We start from the raw sequence: 15,184 nt of genomic DNA on the forward strand, positions 1-15,184 counted from the left end.
TCACCTACATAATCCATTAATACACATTAATATTACTATGCACACATAGAAAATGTGTACATAATGTGTAATACCATAACATAGTTAACACGTGGCAATCTTGTATGATGTATCCTCCAGAAAACTCAACACTAAACACAAAGTGTTATCAGGTTATATTTGACATCTAACTCTGTGTGGTCTGACTTTTACAGAAAAAACTGCTTAAAAACAGAGTTAAGAATATGAAACTGAAATTATGTAAGAAATTATAATAATAAATTATGTAAGAAATTATAATAATAAATTATGTAAGAAATTATAATAATAAATTATGTAAGAAATTATAATAATAAATTGTGCAAGAAATGATAATAATAAATTATGTAAGAAATTATAATAATAAAGAATAATAACAAATGATAATAATAAATGACAATAATAAATTATAATAATAAATGCTACTATTTACCTCTAGGTGTGTTTCACGTTTCATTCTTTCTCATTACCTGTGTAGAGATAATAAGAAACCCTTTAGAATAACACTTAAAGTCATGTATCTATCTATCTATATGCATAAATGTACACATTGCGTTAGAAACGTTTGAGCGGGCGTTTCACTTACGTTAGTTCAACTATCTACTAGATTCTAGAATTATTCACGTAGAAATATCCCAGCATGCACCACAAATACAACGACCAATCCCCTCCTTCTCTACCCACGCTCAAGTTAAGCTCACTGACTTTTCAGTCGAATTTTATAAAAGTTTATTTCTGTCACAACAATGCTTGATTTCGACACAGTTCAAAACCTGGTTTCACTGGACTTCAACTACAAACACAAAGGTCCTACTTATAAACATACAACACATATGTGTACCTAAGTACGTTAGGTAACAAAACAAACCTTTAGATTTTTTACAACTTAATACCAGTAAACTTTAAATTCATAATTTTGCTTTTATTCCAGCAAAGTGTTAAAAAATTGACACATTACATTCCAGTAAAGTTTTACAAAGTTGACACATTACTTTACATCCCAGTAAAGTTTTCAAACGTTGACACACTAGTTTCCAGTCCAGACAAGAGTTAAAGAGTTGACACACTAGTTTCTATTCCAGTAAAGTTTTAAAAAGTTGACACACTAGTTTCCATCCCAGTAAAGTTTTAAAAAGTTGACACATTACATTCCAGTAAAGTTTTACAAAGTTGACACATTACTTTACATTCCAGTAAAGTTTTACAAAGTTGACACATTAATTTACATTCCAGTAAAGTTTTCAAACGTTGACACACTAGTTTCCATTCCAGTAAAGTTTTAAAAAGTTGACACACTAGCTTACATTCCAGTAAATTTTCAAAAAGTTGACACACTAGTTTACATTCTAGTAAACTTTAAAATATTAATAGTTTTTTTGTGTTCTAGTCAATTTTTAAAGAAACTTGATAGTTTAGTTTGGTTTGAATTTCGCACAAAACTACTCGAGGGTTTGTTTGTTTTGAATTTCGCGCAAAACTGCACGAGGGCTATCTGCGCTAGCTATCCCTAATTTAGCAGTGTAAAACTAGAGGGAAGGCAGGTGGTCATCACCACCAACTCTTGGGCTACTCTTTTTCCAACGAATAGTGGGAATGACCGCAACATTATAACACCCCTACGGCTGAAAGGGCGAGCAACAACTTTGTAGCTTAGATTAAATGTATTTTCCTGGTTATGAAGTGTTCCTGACGATCTGTTTAGGGCACAACACATATTTTAATTATTTGTAGTTGTCTAACAAAGTCTAATCTGAACGAATGCGTTTTGACTCAACTGAAGATAATTTTTGTGTTTGTGACGTCATGAAAGACTTACACGTATATATGATACATGTGATATTTTTTGCTGTAAAAATTGGTTTGATTCGCGCATGACAAATCTGTAGAGAAAGATGTTTTTCAACTTAAATAACTACCTGAAATTTAACTTTGTCCACATATAGGTATAACTATTGTAAGCTATATCGATTTTTCCTCTGACCATGAAGCACATGAGGGGTTTTATTCAAGGTAGTTTTAGAGCGAACGTCTGTCTTATAAAACTTATCTTAGTTTATTACAAGATGTTTTTGAGCACTGTGTTTGAATTCACTATTGCACATGCGCATTCAGTAAACAGCATGTTTCATGTAGTTCGTAATGTGTGTTCATTTTTTTTATTTTAACACAATCTTTAAATATGATTCTACCAGCAATTTTAATGTATGTTTAAGCATAACAGGGTTTCTTTGTAAAATTGAAACACAGTCAATATAGATGTTGTTGTGATGTCGTAACCAAGTATTGGTATAAGACAGACACGGGACCTAAACTGGACAGGATTTGACATACAGAATAAAGTTGTGTAAATAGTTGATACACTAAACCCTATTTGTTTAGAAAGATAACTTCGTCATATTTCAAGTTTGAATTATCAAATATTGATTTTTGATTGAGAGTGCAAAATGATCGTTTTAACACAGTTTGTTTAGCGGTACCAGTTGGACGTGTTAACACATTCATGAAACTTACATTAACCAGCACATAGTTTACTTGAACTGATTGAAAATCACTCAGTGGAATCTCAGAAATAAAAACACATTTTATAGATAAATACTGTTTTAATTATTGAACTGAAGTGTTAACGGCACGTATGTTAAGGACAGGGTGGAAGAGTGCATGACAATAAGAATGGTAAACTGAACCTAGTGACTTTCAGATGTGTTATTACCAAACGTCTAAACTGTAAAACGTACCAGAATCAGACTTTCAGTGTTATAGATACAAAACACATAGCAACGTTCGTCATAATAATAAACTTCATTTTAACTTTAACTTGTCCGAAAATGGCATTTGTTTGCGACAAATCTGTTCTTGGAGTGAAGCCTGTTTATTTCATTATATTCAACTGAACGGAACGTCTAAATAACGCTTCACAATCCATTGGGATATATCGGGTAAGTGAAGATTTCTTTCACGTTGTAAACACGGTTCAACCTAATGCACGAGGAGGATAGTGTCTCAAGTCTCCTATAGGAGAAAAAAACAAACAAAAACCAGGTTAAAAAAGTGTAGAAATAAATAGGAATAGATTACTTACGGTAAAGTTCTCTGCTCAAATTTAGTGTTAATATGTATTCTGGTCATTCTCTTTTACACTCAAATTTAGTGTTAATATGTATTCTGGTCATTCTCTTTTACACTCAAATTTAGTGTTAATATGTATTCTGGTCATTCTCTTTTACACTCAAATTTAGTGTTAATTATGTATTCTGGTCATTCTCTTTTACACTCAAATTTAGTGTTAATATGTATTCTGGTCATTCTCTTTTACACTTAGACACGGTGTTACCAGAAAACCATTTATCTCTCTCTCTGTCTCCCTATTTAGGCTCAGTATAACCAGGTGAGTTAAGGTGTTCGACTCGTAATCTGAGGGGCGCGGGTTCGAATCCCGGTCGCACCAGACATGCTCGCCCCTTCAGCCGTGGGGGCGTTATAATGTGACGGTCAATCCCACTATTCGTTGGTAAAAGAGTAGCCCAAGAGTTGGCGGTGGGTGGTGATGACTAGCTGCCTTCCCTCTTGTCTTACACTACTAAATTAGGGACGGCTAGCACAGATAGCCCTCGAGTAGCTTTGTGCGAAATTCAAAAACAAACAAAAAAACAAACTCTCTGTTTATCAAGCGACATCTATAATTGGGCCAGATAGAAATGTTGTTCATTCATGCCAAGGGGAACAACCTCTGTTTCTTATTATAGTGTCTAAAACTATTTAATCTATTGATGGTTATCGCTTCGCGACAGACAAAAATATCTATATTCATATGACGCTTTAACATTTAATAAGAAACGCACCTCAAGACGATATTGTAGATCTTTTAACGTCTAATAAACAAACGGACAATATGTAAATACGTGACGGTATTATAGACCTTTTAACGTCCAATAAACAAACGGACCACATGTAACTACGTGACGATATTATAGATCTTTTAACGTCTAATAAACAAACGGACAACATGTAAATACGTGACGATATTATAGACCTTTTAACGTCTAATAAACAAACGGACCACATGTAACTACGTGACGGTATTATAGACCTTTTAACGTCTAATAAACAAACGGACCACATGTAACTACGTGACGGTATTATAGACCTTTTAACGTCTAATAAACAAACGAACAACATGTAAATACGTGACGATATTATAGACCTTTTAACGTCTAATAAACAAACGGACAACATGTAAATACGTGACGGTATTATAGATCTTTTAACGTCCAATAAACAAACGGACAACATGTAACTACGTGACGGTATCGTGTGTGTAGTGTTCAAACTGTTCCAACCAGTGTATATCCAGATCATATGTTTAAAGAAGTGTGCTTCAACTACAATCATCACAGCTTGTTAGTTATCTGTAGAAAACTCAGGTCCCCGAGTCTAGCGTGGTCCATTCTGCCGGTAGAGGTTCGTGAAAGGACGTTAGAAAGTCTTCACAGAACACAAACAAACACCGAACAATAAATACAGTAAAATTATACGAAGTAACTTTATATACTACTGCCCTACACGCACTGTATTACTTAAATTTGTTAGTAAAAACTTACGAACGTTTTAACAGACAACTGTTCCCTACAAATAAAACGCTGTGTTCGCGAAAAATTAACGCATTAACCTTCATTCTTTTAAATATGAATATTTCCAACAGTAATAAAATACGTTGCAGGTTTATAAACACCCGGGTCTTACTTAAGATAGGAATCTACACCGAACGTGTATTCTGTCGCGAGTCTGAACACTAACTCTCCGCGTCAGTTTCACAATTAAAATATAAATCGATTTCCACTTATTTTCTGATAAACCAATTGTAGCGCTTTAACAAGTCGAGTTTACAAGTTTCTAACTCGACTTGAACTTAGAGGTCGCCATGGTGAGTATATCTTTATATAGTTACATTTAGCCCATGAAACTCGCAGCTGTATGATTATATAGAAATATAACACACAGTATAACTGTCACTTCTATAACAACCATATTAGAATTTGACTATTTCATTCAGCCTAGTGTCCATCGTTGTACCTCGCTATCAAAAGTCAAAGTTCCTTTCACAAATAGTTTTAGTTATATTTGCGTGTGTTTTTTTGTAGCAAAGCCACAGTGGGCTATCTGCTGAGCCCACCGAGGGGAAGCGAACCCCTAGTTTTAGCGTTGTAAATCCGTAGACATATCGCTGTACTAGCGGCGGGCAGATATATTTGAACGGTCAAGTTCGTGCGTCGTATCTTCTATTTTACCGGTATTATTATATCTCTACAACTTTTAACAATTGTAACAGTTAACAGGAACATCGTATTTTCTGCTTTACGGGTACTATAGTACTTTTAGGACTTTTAATTGTTTTAACGGCTAAACACGTGCATCGAGTTTTCTTCTTTTTTTTATTAGTTTTTATGTAAACTAATAAAGAATTAACTCACACGTACATTACTATTATATTCAACCTAAAGACACACTGTGGCTGAATCTGATAAGAACTAGAAATAAAAATGTGAACATTACAAAAAATGATTTATTTAAAACTTAACACACACACAAAAATTCAGTATATTTAGCCACCTAGTGACTAGTAGTTACACCAAGAATATAAATGATTAAAATAAGTCAGAACGAACGAAATTAATACCATATTTTACGTCTTGTAAGACGCTTCACCGTGGAAGACGCATTTTAATTTTAGAAAGACTTTGTTTGTTTGTTTGTTTTCTTTTAGCAAAGCCACAAAGGCTATCTGCTCAGCCCACCGAGGGGAATCGAACCCCTGATTTTAGCGTTGTAAATCCAGAGACATACCGCTGTACTAGCGGGGCTTTAAAAGATAGTCCTACAAATAAATATTTTTACTCAGTAACCACCACCTTGATGTAACCTTGACATTTATTCACCCTAGTGAGTAAATATAGTCAAATTCATTATATTCTTCACTGTATATCGACAATATTCGTTAAATTGGATGTTTTATGCTATTTGAAATACTTGTAATTGGTAAGTAATGAAATTACGATCTGTATGAGAGGCCGTTTCAAATAGACCCTTAGCTGACCTCTTGCCTTAAACCATCATTTTTGTCTTGGAAGACGCGTGGAAATTTTTCGAGGTGTTTTTAAAGAAGACAGTGGGTCTTACAAGGCGTAGAAACTGTATCATTGGTGTTTTAACACTTGAATTTTGTAACGTTTCTCTTTAAAATATTAAACTTTTCTAAAACCATTTTACTTGCATGTTAGATCCATTTTACGGTTTGTAACACGTGACGATCACTAAACATTGAGTTTATAAAAGTTCATTCCCAGTTCATGTAGTTTAGTCTGGTGGAATATTCTAATGTACCAAAGACAGATATATATTGTTCTAGTAAGGATATGTAATCAATGTACTGTAGAACTAGATTGTTATCTGATATATATTGTTCTAGTAAGGATATGTAATCAATGTACTGTAGAACTAGATTGTTATCTGATATATATTGTTCTAGTAAGGATATGTAATCAATGTACTGTAGAACTAGATTGTTATCTGATATATATTGTTCTAGTAAGGATATGTAATCAATGTACTGTAGAACTAGATTGTTATCTGATATATATTGTTCTAGTAAGGATATGTAATCAATGTACTGCAGAACTAGATTGTTATCTGATATATATTGTTCTAGTAAGGATATGTAATCAATGTACTGCAGAACTAGATTGTTATCTGATATATATTGTTCTAGTAAGGATACGTAATCAATGTACTGTAGAACTAGATTGTTATCCGATATATATTGTTCTAGTAAGAATATGTAATCAATGTACTGTAGAACTAGATTGTTATCTGTAGATATTGTTCTAGTAAAGATATGTAATCAATGTACTGTAGAACTAGATTGTTATCTGTAGATATTAAACATAACAGCATAAAACATCTCCTCTAAATACAATACAACTGTATCTAGTAAACTACAGCTTTTATAAAAACATTACTACTGTATCTAGTAAACTACAGCTTTTATAAAAACATTACTACTGTATCTAGTAAACTACAGCTTTTATAAAAACATTACTACTGTATCTAGTAAACTACAGCTTTTATAAAAACATTACTACTGTATCTAATAAACTACAGCTTTTATAAAATCATTATTACTGTATCTAGTAAACTACAGCTTTTATAAAAACATTACTACTGTATCTAGTAAACTACAGTTTTTATAAAAACATTACAACTGTATCTAGTAAACTACAGTTTTTATAAAAACATTACTACTGTATCTAGTAAACTACAGCTTTATAAAAATACATTACTACTGTATCTAGTAAACTATGGCTTTACAAAAAACATCACTACTGTATCTAGTAAACTACAGCTTTTATAAAAACATTACTACTGTATCTAGTAAACTACAGCTTTATAAAAAACATTACTACTGTATCTAGTAAACTACAGTTTTTATAAAATCATTATTACTGTATCTAGTAAACTACAGCTTTTATAAAAACATTACTACTGTATCTAGTAAACTACAGTTTTTATAAAAACATTACTACTGTATCTAGTAAACTACAGTTTTTTATAAATCATTATTACTGTATCTAGTAAACTACAGCTTTATAAAAAAAAACATTACTACTGTATCTAGTAAACTACAGTTTTATAAAAACATTACTACTGTATCTAGTAAACTACAGCTTTTATAAAAACATTACTACTGTATCTAGTAAACTACAGCTTTTATAAAAACATTACTACTGTATCTAGTAAACTACAGCTTTTATAAAAACATTACTACTGTATCTAGTAAACTACAGTTTTTATAAAATCATTATTACTGTATCTAGTAAACTACAGCTTTTATAAAAACATTACTACTGTATCTAGTAAACTACAGTTTTTATAAAAACATTATTACTGTATCTAGTAAACTACAGCTTTTATAAAAACATTACTACTGTATCTAGTAAACTACAGTTTTATAAAACATTACTACTGTATCTAGTAAACTACAGCTTTTATAAAAAACATTACTACTGTATCTAGTAAACTACAGCTTTTATAAAATCATTATTACTGTATCTAGTAAACTACAGCTTTTATAAAAACATTACTACTGTATCTAGTAAACTACAGTTTTATAAAAAACATTACTACTGTATCTAGTAAACTACAGTTTTTATAAAAACATTACTACTGTATCTAGTAAACTACAGCTTTTATAAATACATTACTACTGTATCTAGTAAACTATAGCTTTTATAAAAACATCACTACTGTATCTAGTAAACTACAGCTTTTATAAATACATTACTACTGTATCTAGTAAACTACAACTTTTATAAAAACATTACTATTTAATGTAATAAACTATAATTTTAAAGGAACGTTACTACCGTATCCAACAAATGACATATCTCTACTTTTGTTCTTATCAGGCATGGAAGTCAAATATCAAGTGATATGTTTATGTGGAGATGAACAAGAAGCTACATTACAGACTATCTGTGTTGTGCCCGTTACGAGACAGCTACACTATAGACTATCTGTGTTGTGCCCGTTACGAGACAGGTACACTATAGACTATCTGTGTTGTGCCCGTTACGAGACAGCTACACTATAGACTATCTGTGTTGTGCCCGTTACGAGACAGCTACACTATAGACTATCTGTGTTGTGCCCGTTACGAGACAGCTACACTATAGACTATCTGTGTTGTGCCCGTTACGAGACAGCTACACTATAGACTATCTGTGTTGTGCCCTTCACGAGACAGCTACACTATAGACTATCTGTGTTGTGCCCTTTACGAGACAGCTACACAGCTACATAGACTATCTGTGTTGTGCCCGTTACGAGATAGCTACACTACAGACTATCTGTGTTTGTGCCCTGCTACGTACACCTACGAGAGACAGCTACACTATAGACTATCTGTGTTGTGCCCGTTACGAGATAGCTACACTACAGACTATCTGTGTTGTGCCCGTTACGAGACAGCTACACTATAGACTATCTGTGTTGTGCCCTTTACGAGACAGCTACACTATAGACTATCTGTGTTGTGCCCTTCACGAGACAGCTACACTATAGACTATCTGTGTTGTGCCCTTTACGAGACAGCTACACTATAGACTATCTGTGTTGTGCCCTTTACGAGATAGCTACACTACACTAGACTATCTGTGTTGTGCCCGTTACGAGACAGCTACACTATAGAGACTATCTGTGTTGTGCCCTTTACGAGACAGCTACACTATAGACTATCTGTGTTGTGCCCTTTACGAGACAGCTACACTATAGACTATCTGTGTTGTGCCCTTTACGAGACAGCTACACTATAGACTATCTGTGTTGTGCCCTTCACGAGACAGCTACACTATAGACTATCTGTGTTGTGCCCTTTACGAGACAGCTACACTATAGACTATCTGTTGTGCCCTTTACGAGACAGCTACACTATAGACTATCTGTGTTGTGCCCTTACGAGACAGCTACACTATAGACTATCTGTGTTGTGCCCTTTACGAGACAGCTACACTATAGACTATCTGTGTTGTGCCCTTTACGAGACAGCTACACTATAGACTATCTGTGTTGTGCCCTTTACGAGACAGCTACTATAGACTATCTGTGTTGTGCCCTTTACGAGACAGCTACACTATAGACTATCTGTGTTGTGCCCTTTACGAGACAGCTACACTATAGACTATCTGTGTTGTGCCCTTTACGAGACAGCTACACTATAGACTATCTGTGTTGTGCCCTTTACGAGACAGCTACACTATAGACTATCTGTGTTGTGCCCTTTACGAGACAGCTACACTATAGACTATCTGTGTTGTGCCCTTTACGAGACAGACAGCTATCTGTGTTGTGCCCGTTACTACACTATAGACTATCTGTGTTGTGCCCTTTACGAGACAGCTACACTATAGACTATCTGTGTTGTGCCCTTTAGACTATCTGTGTTGTGCCCTTTACGAGACAGCTACACTATAGACTATCTGTGTTGTGCCCTTTACGAGACAGCTACACTATAGACTATCTGTGTTGTGCCCTTTACGAGACAGCTACACTATAGACTATCTGTGTTGTGCCCGAGACAGCTACACTATACAGAGACAGCTACACTATAGACTATCTGTGTTGTGCCCTTTACGAGACAGCTACACTATAGACTATCTGTGTTGTGCCCTTTACGAGACAGCTACACTATAGACTATCTGTGTTGTGCCCTTTACGAGACAGCTACACTATAGACTATCTGTGTTGTGCCCTTTACGAGACAGCTACACTATAGACTATCTGTGTTGTGCCCTTTACGAGACAGCTACACTATAGACTATCTGTGTTGTGCCCTTTACGAGACAGCTACACTATAGACTATCTGTGTTGTGCCCTTTACGAGACGAGACAGTTGTGCTACACTATAGACTATCTGTGTTGTGCCCTTTACGAGACAGCTACACTATAGACTATCTGTGTTGTGCCCTTTACGAGACAGCTACACTATAGACTATCTGTGTTGTGCCCTTTACGAGACAGCTACACTATAGACTATCTGTGTTGTGCCCGTTACGAGACAGCTACACTATAGACTATCTGTGTTGTGCCCTTTACGAGACAGCTACACTATAGACTATCTGTGTTGTGCCCTTTACGAGACAGCTACACTATAGACTATCTGTGTTGTGCCCTTTACGAGACAGCTACACTATAGACTATCTGTGTTGTGCCCGTTACGAGACAGCTACACTATAGACTATCTGTGTTGTGCCAGCTACACTATAGACTTCTGTGTTGTGCCCGTTACGAGACAGCTACACTATAGACTATCTGTGTTGTGCCCGTTACGAGACAGCTACACTATAGACTATCTGTGTTGTGCCCGTTACAGACAGCTACACTATAGACTATCTGTGTTGTGCCCTTTACGAGACAGCTACACTATAGACTATCTGTGTTGTGCCCTTTACGAGACAGCTACACTATAGACTATCTGTGTTGTGCCCTTTACGAGACAGCTACACTATAGACTACACTACACTATAGACTATCTGTGTTGTGCCCTTTACGAGACAGCTACACTATAGACTATCTGTGTTGTGCCCTTTACGAGACAGCTACACTACAGACTATCTGTGTTGTGCCCTTTACGAGACAGCTACACTATAGACTATCTGTGTTGTGCCCTTTACGAGAGACAGACTATCTGTGTTGTGCCCTTTACGAGACAGCTACACTATAGACTATCTGTGTTGTGCCCTTTACGAGACAGCTACACTATAGACTATCTGTGTTGTACGAGACCTACACTATAGACTATCTGTGTTGTGCCCTTTACGAGACAGCTACACTATAGACTATCTGTGTTGTGCCCTTTACGAGACAGCTACACTATAGACTATCTGTGTTGTGCCCTTTACGAGACAGCTACACTATAGACTATCTGTGTTGTGCCCGTTACGAGACAGCTACACTATAGACTATCTGTGTTGTGCCCGTTACGAGACAGCTACACTATAGACTATCTGTGTTGTGCCCGTTACGAGATAGCTACACTACAGACTATCTGTGTTGTGCCCTTTACGAGACAGCTACACTATAGACTATCTGTGTTGCCCTTTACGAGACAGCTACACTATAGACTATCTGTGTTGTGCCCTTTACGAGACAGCTACACTATAGACTATCTGTGTTGTGCCCTTTACGAGACAGCTACACTATAGACTATCTGTGTTGTGCCCTTACGAGATACGAGATAGCTACACTACAGACTATCTGACTGTTGTGCCCTTTACGAGACAGCTACACTATAGACTATCTGTGTTGTGCCCTTTACGAGACAGCTACACTATAGACTATCTGTGTTGTGCCCTTTACGAGACAGCTACACTATAGACTATCTGTGTTGTGCCCTTTACGAGACAGCTACACTATAGACTATCTGTGTTGTGCCCTTTACGAGACAGCTACACTATAGACTATCTGTGTTGTGCCCTTTACGAGACAGCTACACTATAGACTATCTGTGTTGTGCCCGTTACGAGATAGCTACACTACAGACTATCTGTGTTGTGCCCTTTACGAGACAGCTACACTATAGACTATCTGTGTTGTGCCCTTTACGAGACAGCTACACTATAGACTATCTGTGTTGTGCCCTTTACGAGACAGCTACACTATAGACTATCTGTGTTGTGCCCTTTACGAGACAGCTACACTATAGACTATCTGTGTTGTGCCCTTTACGAGATAGCTACACTATAGACTATCTGTGTTGTGCCCTTTACGAGACAGCTACACTATAGACTATCTGTGTTGTGCCCTTTACGAGACAGCTACACTATAGACTATCTGTGTTGTGCCCTTTACGAGACAGCTACACTATAGACTATCTGTGTTGTGCCCTTTACGAGACAGCTACACTATAGACTATCTGTGTTGTGCCCTTTACGAGACAGCTACACTATAGACTATCTGTGTTGTGCCCTTTACGAGAGTACACTATAGACTATCTGTGTTGTGCCCTTTACGAGACAGCTACACTATAGACTATCTGTGTTGTGCCCGTTTACGAGACAGCTACACTATAGACTATCTGTGTTGTGCCCTTTACGAGACAGCTACACTATAGACTATCTGTGTTGTGCCCTTACGAGACAGCTACACTATAGACTATCTGTGTTGTGCCCTTCACGAGACAGCTACACTATAGACTATCTGTGTTGTGCCCTTTACGAGACAGCTACACTATAGACTATCTGTGTTGTGCCCTTTACGAGACAGCTACACTATAGACTATCTGTGTTGTGCCCTTTACGAGACAGCTACACTATAGACTATCTGTGTTGTGCCCTTTACGAGACAGCTACACTATAGACTATCTGTGTTGTGCCCTTTACGAGACAGCTACACTATAGACTATCTGTGTTGTGCCCTTTACGAGACAGCTACACTATAGACTATCTGTGTTGTGCCCTTTACACTATAGAGACCCGTTACGAGACAGCTACACTATAGACTATCTGTGTTGTGCCCTTTACGAGACACTATAGCTACACTATAGACTATCTGTGTTGTGCCCTTTACGAGACAGCTACACTATAGACTATCTGTGTTGTGCCCTTTACGAGACAGCTACACTATAGACTATCTGTGTTGTGCCCGTTACGAGACAGCTACACTATAGACTATCTGTGTTGTGCCCGTTACGAGACAGCTACACTATAGACTATCTGTGTTGTGCCCGTTACGAGACAGCTACACTATAGACTATCTGTGTTGTGCCCTTTACGAGACAGCTACACTATAGACTATCTGTGTTGTGCCCTTTACGAGACAGCTACACTATAGACTATCTGTGTTGTGCCCTTTACGAGACAGCTATAGACTATCTGTGTTGTGCCCTTTACGAGACAGCTACACTATAGACTATCTGTGTTGTGCCCTTTACGAGACAGCTACACTATAGACTATCTGTGTTGTGCCCTTACGAGACAGCTACACTATAGACTATCTGTGTTGTGCCCTTTACGAGACAGCTACACTATAGACTATCTGTGTTGTGCCCTTTACGAGACAGCTACACTATAGACTATCTGTGTTGTGCCCGTTACGAGACAGCTACACTACAGACTATCTGTGTTGTGCCCTTTACGAGACAGCTACACTATAGACTATCTGTGTTGTGCCCTTTACGAGACAGCTACACTACGAGACTATCTGTGTTGTGCCCTTTACGAGACAGCTACACTATAGACTATCTGTGTTGTGCCCTTTACGAGACAGCTACACTATAGACTATCTGTGTTGTGCCCTTTACGAGACAGCTACACTATAGACTATCTGTGTTGTGCCCTTTACGAGACAGCTACACTATAGACTATCTGTGTTGTGCCCGTTACGAGACAGCTACACTATAGACTATCTGTGTTGTGCCCTTTACGAGACAGCTACACTATAGACTATCTGTGTTGTGCCCTTTACGAGATAGCTACACTATAGACTATCTGTGTTGTGCCCTTTACGAGACAGCTACACTATAGACTATCTGTGTTGTGCCCTTTACGAGACAGCTACACTATAGACTATCTGTGTTGTGCCCGTTACGAGACAGCTACACTATAGACTATCTGTGTTGTGCCCTTTACGAGACAGCTACACTATAGACTATCTGTGTTGTGCCCTTTACGAGACAGCTACACTATAGACTATCTGTGTTGTGCCCGTTACGAGACAGCTACACTATAGACTATCTGTGTTGTGCCCGTTACGAGATAGCTACACTATAGACTATCTGTGTTGTGCCCTTTACGAGACAGCTACACTATAGACTATCTGTGTTGTGCCCGTTACGAGACAGCTACACTATAGACTATCTGTGTTGTGCCCTTTACGAGACAGCTACACTATAGACTATCTGTGTTGTGCCCTTTACGAGACAGCTACACTATAGACTATCTGTGTTGTGCCCTTTACGAGACAGCTACACTATAGACTATCTGTGTTGTGCCCTTTACGAGACAGCTACACTATAGACTATCTGTGTTGTGCCCTTTACGAGACAGCTACACTATAGACTATCTGTGTTGTGCCCTTTACGAGACAGCTACACTATAGACTATCTGTGTTGTGCCCTTTACGAGACAGCTACACTATAGACTATCTGTGTTGTGCCCTTTACGAGACAGCTACACTATAGACTATCTGTGTTGTGCCCTTTACGAGACAGCTACACTATAGACTATCTGTGTTGTGCCCTTTACGAGACAGCTACACTATAGACTATCTGTGTTGTGCCCTTTACGAGACAGCTACACTATAGACTATCTGTGTTGTGCCCTTTACGAGACAGCTACACTATAGACTATCTGTGTTGTGCCCTTGACGAGACAGCTACACTATAGACTATCTGTGTTGTGCCCGTTACGAGATAGCTACACTACAGACTATCTGTGTTGTGCCCTTTACGAGACAGCTACACTACTATCTGTGTTGTGCCCTTTACGAGACAGCTACACTATCTGTGTTGTGCCCTTTACGAGACAGCTACACTATAGACTATCTGTGTTGTGCCCTTTACGAGACAGCTACACTATAGACTATCTGTGTTGTGCCCTATAGACTTACGAGACAGCTA

At 37.3% G+C, this 15,184-nt stretch overlaps 1 protein-coding gene across 2 annotated transcripts in view; it reads right to left on the reverse strand.

Moving 5' to 3' along the window:
- LOC143242704 (homeotic protein ultrabithorax-like) overlaps positions 1-15,184 on the reverse strand; it is a 178,823-nt gene that overhangs the window by 120,779 nt on the left and 42,860 nt on the right. For both annotated transcript variants that reach the window (XR_013023158.1, XM_076486179.1), the window contains exon 3: positions 452-488. The gene's annotated coding sequence lies outside the window, so the exon portion shown is untranslated. The remainder of the gene's footprint in view (positions 1-451; positions 489-15,184) is intronic.

The sequence above is a fragment of the Tachypleus tridentatus genome, unplaced genomic scaffold (genome assembly GCF_004210375.1).
Source record: "Tachypleus tridentatus isolate NWPU-2018 unplaced genomic scaffold, ASM421037v1 Hic_cluster_2, whole genome shotgun sequence".
Lineage (NCBI taxonomy): Eukaryota > Metazoa > Arthropoda > Merostomata > Xiphosura > Limulidae > Tachypleus > Tachypleus tridentatus.